The sequence below is a fragment of the Triturus cristatus genome, chromosome 2_2 (assembly GCF_964204655.1).
Source record: "Triturus cristatus chromosome 2_2, aTriCri1.1, whole genome shotgun sequence".
NCBI lineage: Eukaryota > Metazoa > Chordata > Amphibia > Caudata > Salamandridae > Triturus > Triturus cristatus.
In genome coordinates, this window is record NC_140582.1 from 219,664,632 (window position 1) to 219,676,832 (window position 12,201).

The window sequence follows — 12,201 nt, forward strand, 5'->3', positions numbered from 1 at the left end:
ATATTCTTGATAATATAAGAGGGCATGAGTTACTTTTAGATAAAGTAGAAAATAGGTGCTACAAGGAACACTCCCGCACTACATCTCAGGTCACAAGAACAATAACAAGTAAAAAACAGTAAAACACAATTGACTTTATATTACATAGAAATGTACGCTTTATCATTTTTTACAATTTCTATTCTGTAGAATTCAGGGAAGTTCTATCGTAGTGCTTAGAGGTCGTTCACTGCTCCGCTAACCAATTGCATACTCTTTTGAATATATAGGATAGTAGTATAATAATATACACTACTGGTCCTATATATTCTATAGGGAGAAGGTGAAATAGGAACCGCAACAGAGAAAAATAGAAATACCAAAAAAACATTAAAAAATGTAGGGTTTATCAAAGGTATTCACTAAGAAAGTATGCAAACTAACTTTTTTTTTAAACTGCAATTTCGAAACATATTCTCACTGTAAAAATTTCTGATCAAGTAAGTTATAAAGGTCAGTAAGCTGTATTTCAGATGGTTTACTCCTGGTGGCGACAAATCTCCAATTCCTGTTGTGTGAAAATATCACTCTATTACAATATACAGAGTTTCACTGATGCACACAAAAAGGAAAAGGAACATAAACTCATGAATACAAAACAAGATCAATAACAAAATACTTTCCAGCGATGAATATGTTCAGAGCTTCTTTTCTCCGGGACTTTGAAATCTTTCATCTTCGCGCCGATGGGTCATAAACTCCTCTGAGATCACAATGACTCTTAATATTATAATATACATATCCGCAGTATATGATCCCAAGGGGGAAACAGAGTTTGAACCAGAAAGTGCTGACGTTACATTTAAATCTTTAGTCTTCGCGCCAACGGGTCATAAACTCCTCTGAGGTCAGTATAAATGTGGATATTACAATATACATACTTACACTATATGATCCCAAGGGGGAAACAGAGTTGGAACCTGAAGGTGCTGACGTTACATATAAATCTTTAGTCTTCGCGCCGATGGGTCACCAACACTTCTGAGGTGAAATAGAGTGTCAATATTATAATATACAAAGTCACACTATATAAGCTCAAAGGAGCCAGAATAGGAACAATGTTTGCTGTATTCTGTCTGTTTCTGAAAACAAGCTGCTGACGTTACATATAAATGGCAAAAACAACCAATAACACATTTTTCTAAATACAAGTGTTTAAATATTGACAAATAGCTAGGTATTATAAATATGTACTATGCTATAATCAAACAACTTACAACTCAGGATTATGTTTTGTGGCCGCAAAAGAAGAATCCCACTCTAGAAAAGAGCACCTGCGTCACTGAATAGACACTCATAAATAACTCGCAAAAACAAAACTAATCACTTAACAGGTGTGGTTTATATACTTTTTGGTTATTGAGTAGTCTATGGAAGGAAGATGCGTCTCCCCCCATTTAGATGTCACGTTTTACAGTTGACACGTGCTCACGTTTTAACTGTTTGACTTGTGCACCTGTCGGGAAAAGTTACGAAATGTGAAGCGTTAAAGGTTTCGATTTCGATCCTAACACGTATAGGGTCCTTAATATGTACATACGTTGGCAGGCTTAAATACTGTTACCCAGCAAACCGTGTCATTTCCATTCTCATGACTAAATAAATCTATTAATTGCCGTAATTCTAAATAGAAGAGATAAAAAAAATATCTTTCAGAATAGAAGAAAAACAAACGTGCTAATATTTCTCATCACTATGGTCTTAAAAAAAATTTGAGCATTTGTAAAGCATACAGCTACCCCTGGAAAAGTGTGCTGGCGCTTGGGGCGTCAAAGATGAAGCAAGGTGTTGCCCACAGTGAGATAGTGGTGGGCTAACGTGCCACTGGAGCCGGGCATCGAACTGTGCACGCTGTTGTTTGAAGTCTGATATCATAGCTGCTGCGTCACACTTTTTCCACACTTGTATGTTAATTACTATTAATTAAGTGTTCAACATTGTTAAATTATAACTTCTAACGGGCTACTGTTACAGTTAGGTTTTCATTACAAAAAATATGCACGTCTTTTTAAAATTTACTTAAAAACAATATAGGTTTCAGGGACATAGTAGTTAGAAATTAGCATTTATAAAACCTTTGAAATTCACTGAAAAAACCATAGGTTTTACAGACATTATAGTTAGAAATTAGCATTTAAAAAACCTTTGAAATTTACTGAAAAAAACCAAAGGTTTCAGGGACGTTGTAGTTAGCTGTACATTTAATTCGTACAAAACCATAGAAATCCCACCGTTAGTTATTTCAGCTAACTATAACTCACGCCCCCGCAATGCACTGCTCATGACGTCACATATTACATCATTCATGGCGTGGTCAGTGACATCACTGATGACATCATCCACATGAAAATCTGATGCACCTCCTCACAGTCTATGACCTTTGATACACCCACTGTAAAATGCAGACTACCATTTTCGAAACCATCAAGACACCAATACAAGTTACTACATACGCACTCACGGATTCCTAGGTCTACACACACATTCACTCATTCACCCATACAATCACTTATACATGCAGTCACTCATCAATACAACACTATCGTATGCACTCATACACCGCCACTCATCCATAGTTACTCACACACCTAGTCAGTCAAGCAAATAATCAATCACGCTCCCATTTACTCACCTATACATTTATACACACACCACCTCAGACAGATACTAACGCATAATTACCCTCTTATAAAATCACTGATAAAAGTACACACTCATCCATACAGCCACTCTCACAATCACTCACATATACTGCCTTTTACATATGTAGTTACTCACAAATGTACCACTGAGACATCATTCACTCACCATCACACCCATACACACACTCACCCACCCATACAGCTGTTTCCAAATGCTCTCTTGAACACATACACCCAGTGAATGAACCACTCGCACATCTATGCACAGTCTATACACAGTCTCCCATACAAATACTCAGGCAAACAATTAATAACCCATATAGACGCATGTAGCTACTGTCCAACCCATGTAGCAGCTTACACAACAGACAGACTAATAGACATTCACAGTTTAATCACTAAGCTATGAATTCACAAAGACACTTTTAATCACTCACTATACAATCAGTCACACACCTGCTAAATCCCCCCCATCCAGACACTTGTACAACCACTCATTCTTTAATACAGCTTGGCATATATATATAAAACAAATATACATTTTACAGAAACAGTCACTGGATGATGTAATGAGTGATGTCATCAGTGATGTCACTGACCATGCCATGAATGATGTAATATGTGACATCATGAGCAGTGCATTGCGGGGTCGCGAGTTATAGTTAGCTGAGCTAACTATAACGGTGGAATTTCTATGGTTTTGTATGATTGAAATGTCCAGCTAACTATAACGCTTCTGAAACCTATGTTTTTTCAGTAAATATATATATATATATATATATATATATATATATATATATATATATATATATATATATATTCACTGAAAAAACCATAGGTTTCACACATGTTATAGTTAGCTGGAAATTTTACTGATAAAAAACCAGTGAAATTCCCCCGTTATAGCTAGTGCAGGCAACTATAACTCACGCGACAGCAATCCTCTGCTGATGCTAATACTGTATTTAGACACTTATTTGCCCATGTCTTCTTCCATACATTTTTAGCTATACATATATTACAAATATTTTTTTTTCATAAAGACACATATGTCATCAGCAGAAGATTGCGGTCGCGTGAGTTATAGTTGCCTGCACTAACTAGAACGGGGGAATTTCACTGGTTTTTTATCAGTAAAATTTCCGCTAACTATAACATGTGTGAAACCTATGGTTTTTTCAGTGAATTTGCAAGGTTTTTTAAATGCTAATTCCGAACTATAACGTGTGTGAAACCTATGGTTTTTTCAGTGAATTTGTACGTTTTTTTAAATGCTAAGTTACTTTACGCCATTCGTGGCGTGCGCGCCCACTTAACGCAGTTCGTTCCGTGCGCGCACGGTGCGCTTCGCGCACCGTGCGCGCACAGTAAGCACGCGGTGCGCTACGCGCACCGCGTGCCCACGTTACGCTAGATGGGCCATGTACGCACGATGCGCTTCGCGCACCGTGCGCACATGGAGGACATATGATGCACTTCGTTTTGAAAGGTAATATTTTAATTTTTCGTAATTTTTATAAGCCATGCACAAATGCTGCCCTTCGGGCACCATTTGCACACGGGGTGGAGAGAGTGTGGATATTTTTTTCTTTTATTATTTTTGTTTAAAATATTTTCGTTTATCACACATCAAATAAGCCATGCACAATTGGTGGCCTGCCGCCACCAATTGCACACGGGGTGGGGAATGTGTGGATAGTTTTTTTTTTTTATAATTTTTTACCGTACGCGTACGGTAAGCGTAATCGGCGAAATTAGCGAAAAAATAAAAATTGCATTTTTGGCCTTGGGGGGTCTTTGGGGACTCCCTCAACATGGCTATGTGTGTGGGAGCTGTCTAAACAGCCCCTTTACATGTTTTTTGGCTTTATTTTACAACCTAACTCTCAGTGCGAGAGAGAAAATGGCGGCCGCCGCTTCCTGGTTTCGGCCGATTCGAATGTTTACTAAGATCTAAGAGCCAATCAGAATCGCGCTCGCGCACGCCACCGTACGCGTACGGTAAGCGTACCGTAAGCGCACCGTAAGCTGGCTCAGATATATATATTGATTTAAAGGCTATTTTCTCAGAATCTACTGAACAGATTTACACCAAACCTACAAAAGGCACTTCCTTGACCTGAGGACTACCTCTCTGCCAAATTTCTAGTAATTCTGTTCAGCCGTTCGGGCTGTAGCCCTGTCTAAAGGTCCTATGGAAAAATGCATGGGAAAAACGCGTTTTGGGACCCCCCTTTTATCTCAGCCCGCGCTTGACGAATCCCCCCGAGACTTTCAGGGTAGGAGCGGAGCGTAGCGCCCCACCTATTTTGAAAAATTCGCGAGGATTCGTCGACCGGCGCCAAAGTTATTCAAAATAGAATGTTGAGGATTTCCTATGGAAACGTGGTCCTAACTATAACTACCTACTGGCGACCGCCAGTAGGTAATATATATATATATATAGATAGATAGATAGATATATAGATATATAGATATATAGATATATAGATATATATATATATATATATATATATATATATATATATAATCTACTGGCGGTCGCCAGTAGATAGTTATAGTTAGGACCGTGTTTCCATAGGAAATATGAAAATTCTATTTTGAAGAACTTTGGCGCCGGTTGACGGATCCTTGTGAAATTTTCAAAAATAATGGGGCGCTCCGCTCAGCTCCTACCCTGGAAGTCTCGGGGTGATTCGTCAAGCGGGGGCTGAGAAAAAAGGGGGTCCCAAAACGCGTTTTCCCCATGCATTTTCCCATAGGACCTTTAGTCGAAGGTACAGCCCGAACGGCTGAACAGAATTACTTGAAACTTGGCAAAGAGGTAGTCCTCAGGTCAGGGATGTGCCTTTTGCATATATGGTGTCAATCTGTTCAGTAGTTCCTGAGGAAAATTGCAGTTAAAAGTACATAAATATCTATACACCTTAACATGCGTAATTGTGATTGGTGGTTACATGTCAGTCAACATTCGAATCGGTCGAAATCAGGAAGTGTCGTCCGCGATTTTGTGTGTGACAGTGAAAAAGAAAGGTGGAGAACGTGAAAAGGGGGCAGGGTACAGAGTTCCTGACCCCCTAGGGTCCCTGAAGTACCCCGAAGGGTGAAAAAAACATTTTTTTTTTTTTTAAATCGCGAGGTGCGCGCACGGTGGAAAAAAATCATTAAAAAAAGTAGAATTAAAAATCAAATTTAAGTGTTTAGATGTTAGGTGGCTCTAAAAAGAGCTGTAGTGTTAATTAAGGAACAGAGGAACAAAAAAATGAAAAAAATGATGGGGTGCCGCATGTGTGCTGCTGTATCTTGCTCTCTATTAGGAGAATGCTGGTGTCCCCATAAGAGAGAAGAGCATTGCACCGAATATGCACCCTCTTGAATAGAGGGTGTATATCCAGAGGAACAGAAGCAGGTGAAGCTGCCGCCGCAGATGAAGTGCTCGGCTGAGCTGCGGATGTGCTCGGCTGAGCTGCTGCGGATGTGCTCGGCTGAGCTGCTGGAGAGATGTCTCTAGCAGCTCGAGCAAAAGCCACAGGATGTACTCCTTTAACGTGCCTGATCATAGTGAAAATACTAAAAGAGTATTTCTTTTTAGGATCTCCTCTTGATAAGACAACACCACAAATAGTGCAGGTGTCTTTTGGAGCATTCACCTTCTTCTGCCCCTCTGGAAATCTAAAAAATTGCCAGATAAAAGTCTTTCTGTTTCCTCTGTCTCACAAGGGTCTCCTGCTCACTCCCAGAAGATGACTGCTGCTCTGCCATTCTCAAGTACTGGAGTACTGGAAAAGCTGCTCAGCTCCCTTCTCCCAGGGAATCAGAAGAAATAATGAGGGGAGTGGGTGTGGTGTTGGAAGTTTCTGGAACTGAAACTACTATAAACCAATGAAAAGTGTTGTTTCTAAATCACGACTTGCCGTGCGCGCACGGAGCACGAACGCATGCACGTATGGAGCACGCACGATGTACGCATGCGCACAGGAAGCACGTACACATGCGTGCACCGTGCGCGCACGGTGAAAAACCCTTAAATAAATAAATACATTTTAAAGTGTTTATAAGTTTATAGAAGATATTAACTATGCTGTTCAGCTTTATCCAAATTAAAAAAAAAAAGAGCTGAGCCATTCCATATTACAGGATAAAGTCAATCTATAACTATATACATAGGTAGCTTATTGTAAAATAAAATATTTAAAAAATATAATACATTCATAAATTAGCATTTAAAAAACCCTGGAAATTCACTTAAAAAACCATAGGTTTCACACACGTTATAGTTAGGAATTAGCATTTAAAAAGCCTTTGAAATTCACTGAAAAAACCATAGGTTTCACACACGTTATAGTTAGGAATTAGTATTTAAAAAACCTTGCAAATTCACTGAAAAACCATAGGTTTCTCACACGTTATAGTTAGGAATTAGCATTTAAAAAAACCTTGCAAATTCACTGAAAAAACCATAAGTTTCACACGTTATTGTTAGCTGGACATTTCACTCGTACAAAACCATTGATGATTGGTGGTGTGTGAGTGTCATTTGAGATGTCATCAGTGATGTCATGAGTGATGTCACTGACCATGTCATGAGTGATGTAATATGTGACGTCATCAGCAGTGGATTGCGGGCGCGCAAGTTAGTTAGCTGAACTAACTATAACGGGGGAATTTCAATGGTTTTGTACGAGTGAAATGTCCAGCTAACTAACATGTGTGAAACCTATTGTTTTTTCAGTGAATATAGACAGATGTATATATATATAGTTATAGATATATATAGTTATAGATATATAATCTTCAGAGGCTGAAATACATTTACGTTTGTTTCCTCCTGACTACATGAAGATAATTTGATGCCTGACCACTCAGCCCTTCTCTTCACACTCTAGGAATTGTGTATAGGTCCAGTTTGCACCACAAGATATTGAAATCAACATCTGCACTGTAACAGTAATTGGCAGTTATGCTGTGTACAGTTTTAAGAGGCTGGAATGGTCTTGGCTGGATTTGACGTGCTCATTGCTCCTAAGGGAATGATTGACCACGGTATATGAAGTTTTAACTTTGCATTAAGTCATTGGTAGAGAGCTCTTGGAAGGGTGTCTGGGAACTTGATATGAATCCAATCTGAATTATTTCACAGCATGACAAGTGACACTGGTCAAATCGAAGTATTGGTTATTGATTTCTTAAACTTTTAGAACAGCTTTCAACATTGTTCTTAAGATGAGATTCAAATAGGTCTTAGTAGGAAGAACCTGTTTTTAAATTGCATAGTTGGTGTGGAGGCATACCATGTTTTCTCAAGGTTTGGCAAAAGGAAAAGCAGTTTGTGCTCTGGCTTTATTAAAGGCTTTGTAGAGGTTCGACATGGGAGTATATGCCTGATTACAAGGTTACCATTTGTTGGCTTTTTTTGTTTGTGTTTCATAAATGACATCATGAAATATGAGTGTTATTTGTCACATGAGTTTATATTTATCCACTGAGAGGTTTTAGTGCGGACTAAATGAATGTCAAGTGTCTTAATATATAAAAGCAATCACTGTCATTTGTTTACTTGCTGTTAGTCGCTTCTGCGCAGTGTGGCTTACTCGTAATTTAACTCTTGCACGCATTATGACTTAATCACATGCTCGCTCAGTTACGCTCTTGCTCCCTATTCATATGCAAATTCTAGGACAACGTTAAACTGATAGTACAACAGTGGAACGTTCGCAGATACATTCTGTGGACACTACAGTTTCCTCCGCTTTAAGGTCACATTTCAGTCTTTCCTACTGACAAAAGGTAGCATAGAAAAGTGAAATATTTTCCTTATAATAGTGTTGGAAGCTTGTTCGGTACAATACAAGCAAATTTGTTAAAATGTGATGCAGTTTTGTAATTAATTTGTAGCAGACAAGCATAGTGTTTGTGGCAACACTGAGGGGGCCCTTGTTCACTGGTAAAAGGATGTAGTTATACTTCATAAGGAATTAGCGATGCTGCAGGATTTGCTTATTCCTAAGGTCAGGTATTATGCACGTTGTAATAGGGGATCACACAATCATGTTGCATGTTTGCCACACTTTTGTGCTGCAAAACATGGACTATTGCAGTTTTACCTGGCAAAAGTTGTGCGGGTAAAACTGTTTGATCAGTGTAGTCATTTTGAACAAGTTGTAATCTTGATTTGGGTAGACAAGATGTTGCATGTGAATTGTTGTAGGAGCACATACATAATGGGGGGGCTTGAGTGTTTACATTGTTATGACAGAAAAATTCAACATAGTTTCACTGGATGGAGGTTGAGTTAGTGCTAGAGCATTCGCTCCAGCAAACACGGAGTAGATGGGGCTGACTAATTATCTGCCCAGAGTAGCAATTGCACACAGTGTGTTGCCTTTGTTGGACCTGGATGTGGACAAAGCTATGTCTTGTGACCATCGAAAGTTTGAAGGAGGCAGCATTACAAACTGAGTGGAGTCTCAGCAGTGGCCTTTGGGGAATAGTAGAATGCTTGTAGGTTTTACATTAGAACTGAAAAGGGTTCTGTATTAATATCTAAAGAATCGGAGGTTATGACGCACAATCCATAGACGTAAAGGTTTTTTGGGTAATAATTTAGTCCTAAAACAAAGATAGAATCTTGGAACCTTAGAGCAAGTAAGCTGAGCAAATTTAAAAAAAACGAAATTGCTTTATTTGATGAGAGACAGCAACAACCTTCTATCAAGAGATAAAGAAAAGGATGTAGAAAATGATCTCAGATTTGTTTGCAGCCAAAATCTGGAATAGGTTGAGCAACGTCCTCAATAAACGTATAGGGGGGTATTGAAAATGATGGTGGCATGGTATGATAATAATCCACTCCTAACATACGCCACATGATGAACTATGATGCACAGTCTTAAAGAGAAGTTTGGATAATATTATCCAACATACTTTGAAGAAACCTGAAGGTTCATGTCCCTTCCCAGACCATAGGAAAATCCAACCAACTCCTCATTTCATTTCTGCTTTATTACAAGACTGAATATTTCAGCTCCTATCTAAGTGATGAAAAGAATTCAGACTCCAGCAACCATTGATAAATCTCACATAATTAAATGACACAAATCGGGCTAAGATGAATGGCAAAATGATACTAATCTATTTTTAATGGATATCCAAATCACTGATGGATCCTCGCAAACCCTTGGTTTTGGACATTCTCAAAGTCTTAACAGAACCCTGAAGAGTATGGTTTGGTTGAAAACCAGCTGATAAGCTAAGCTCCTTCTAAGATGGTTGCTTAAGAATATTTGAAGTGGAGAATTCTGGCCAGCCTGGCACAGTTGATCAGTCTTCTAGAATCCTTCTGGGGGTACCCCTCATGAGATACAGTAGTCAGGAGCTTACATTATTAAGATCGGGACGTCCCCCTGAGATCAATCTGAGACAGATCCTATTACTTACGAAATCTGAAAATGTTCGTTACCATAATATATTCAGTTTATCCATAATGCAGGAGTTACTTTGAAGGTATTTCTACAGAACTGATACTGAATTACGGGACATCTGGGACGTACTTTGATTATCACTGCTCTAGATCCTCCCATTGACAGTCTTATTGTGACTATTGAGCAGAAAGGCATTTTGTGCAGCGGATGAATGTGTAGCTTGGCATGAGGTACTCTGGCGATGTAGCAGGTTATCATGCCTATTCACAAAGAATACAAGTAGGCACCACAGTGTGAATTGGAGAAAAGCTGTAGTGCTTATTCAATTACATGAGCTTTGATGATTAGAATCCCCCCAAAAAATACTGGTGTGTTGATCGATGCGTGAAGGACATTGCAAATGATAAATCCTATGGGTATAGGTCGAATTTTTGGGAGAATACAGGAAGTAGCTTTGGGGTTAGGGGGATTCAAGATTCTATTTGATAGCTGTTTGTAGGTAGCAAAATGGCAGTGAAAGAACAATGTGTTAGAGATATTAAATGATACCTATTGCCATTTGGATAACTAATGCTGGGCCGTGTAATAGTAACCTAGGGTGGAAGTAATGTATTCAACATCGTGATGATGGCTTACTGAACATGATTTGAATGGGATAAACGAGGTACGAGGGAAGCCACAGGAGATATGCAGTAAGAGCCTCCTTATAGAGAAGCAAATTCAAGCCTCCTTGGCAGAGAGGTATCAATAACTGGAATAAACACCCTACCCATCCCAATGTGAAATCATCTCTTCCTTCCAGCTAGTCCTCATTCTCTTGTCCATTCAGTGTTGCTCTGTCCCCCATAAGCTCAATCTTTCACACCTGTGAATATAAAATGGCACATAACAAAAAAGTGTTTTTTTTACCTAGTATTAGATAAGTGCGCCAGACTGGGCACTTATTTCAAGGGGATAAACATTTTAGGTACAACACATTTTTAATGATAGAATGGCTGACTATGTAACAGTGGCAATGCTGATATTAGGCAGGTAATATCAACCTTGATGTAATGTCATGTGCCATATAAGCCCTTTCCTGAATGAGGAAAACTAAATTGAGCACACCTTGCATCTACCTATTAGAAGGTGAACAACCTACGTGATTGGCCGTAGCCTCAATATGTATTAGTGAGGTTGTTAATAGAGAAATCTGCATCCTCTATTAGGAAAGCTGCACTGTCAAGTGGGACCTGATTGCCTCGGAGTACAACCTAATCCGGCCTTTGATTCGCTCATGGATACCCTTCGTAATATGAATCTGACCCAAATTTGGGAAAGATAGTATAGCTGCTATGGCAGAATCAGGAAAACAGCCAGCGCACAAGTTGAACTTCGGGAGACTGCAAAGATATGTCAACAGAATCTGAAAGGATGCACAAGCAGAGATTGATTTCACAGGTCCTGTAACCGCACACTTACATTTTCACTCACACACTCTGCATACTGGCAAACATATACCCAAGTTACTGACAATCACTCTGTCCAATCGCACAGTGACCTCAAGGAACAGGTTGGGTGACTTTAACCTACAATCAATTTAGATTCTTCCTCAGTGAAGCCATACCGGTTATCACCTATCACTTTTTTACACATTCCCTTACATAGTTACAGCCACTAGGTGGTACTGCAGTGCTCTATATAATGATATTGCCGTTACAGGACCTTGACCTCTGACAATTTGTGCACATCCCTGTCTAGAGATAAGAAAATAAAACAAATATCCTAAGGTGGATGGCTCATCAGTCATATTTACAGATGATCCTGCTCATGCATTCACCTCAGATAAACAGCTGTCTGAATGATAATTTCAAGGGTAGAGAAGAATTCCTAGAATCTTGCAGAAACAAGCTGGTACTACTGCTGAAGAATAGAAAAAAGTTTGCTGAAAGCTATTTTAAACATATCATGACACAAAAAAGCTTGCATCACATTTGTCAATTGATGGCAAAAGATAGCAAAAAGCATTAGTCATGTCTTTTTATTGAAACAAATCTATCAGTACAAACTGGAAACCATTAATTTCTGACCGACCTTGTATTTCACCCGTAAGAGGTGTT

The 12,201-nt window shown here is 39.0% G+C and overlaps 1 protein-coding gene across 5 annotated transcripts in view; it reads left to right on the forward strand.

The window, feature by feature from the left end:
• The window catches only part of PTBP3 (polypyrimidine tract binding protein 3), a 683,480-nt gene that overhangs the window by 466,419 nt on the left and 204,860 nt on the right, over nucleotides 1-12,201 (forward strand). The gene's annotated exons all lie outside the window — the stretch shown is intronic.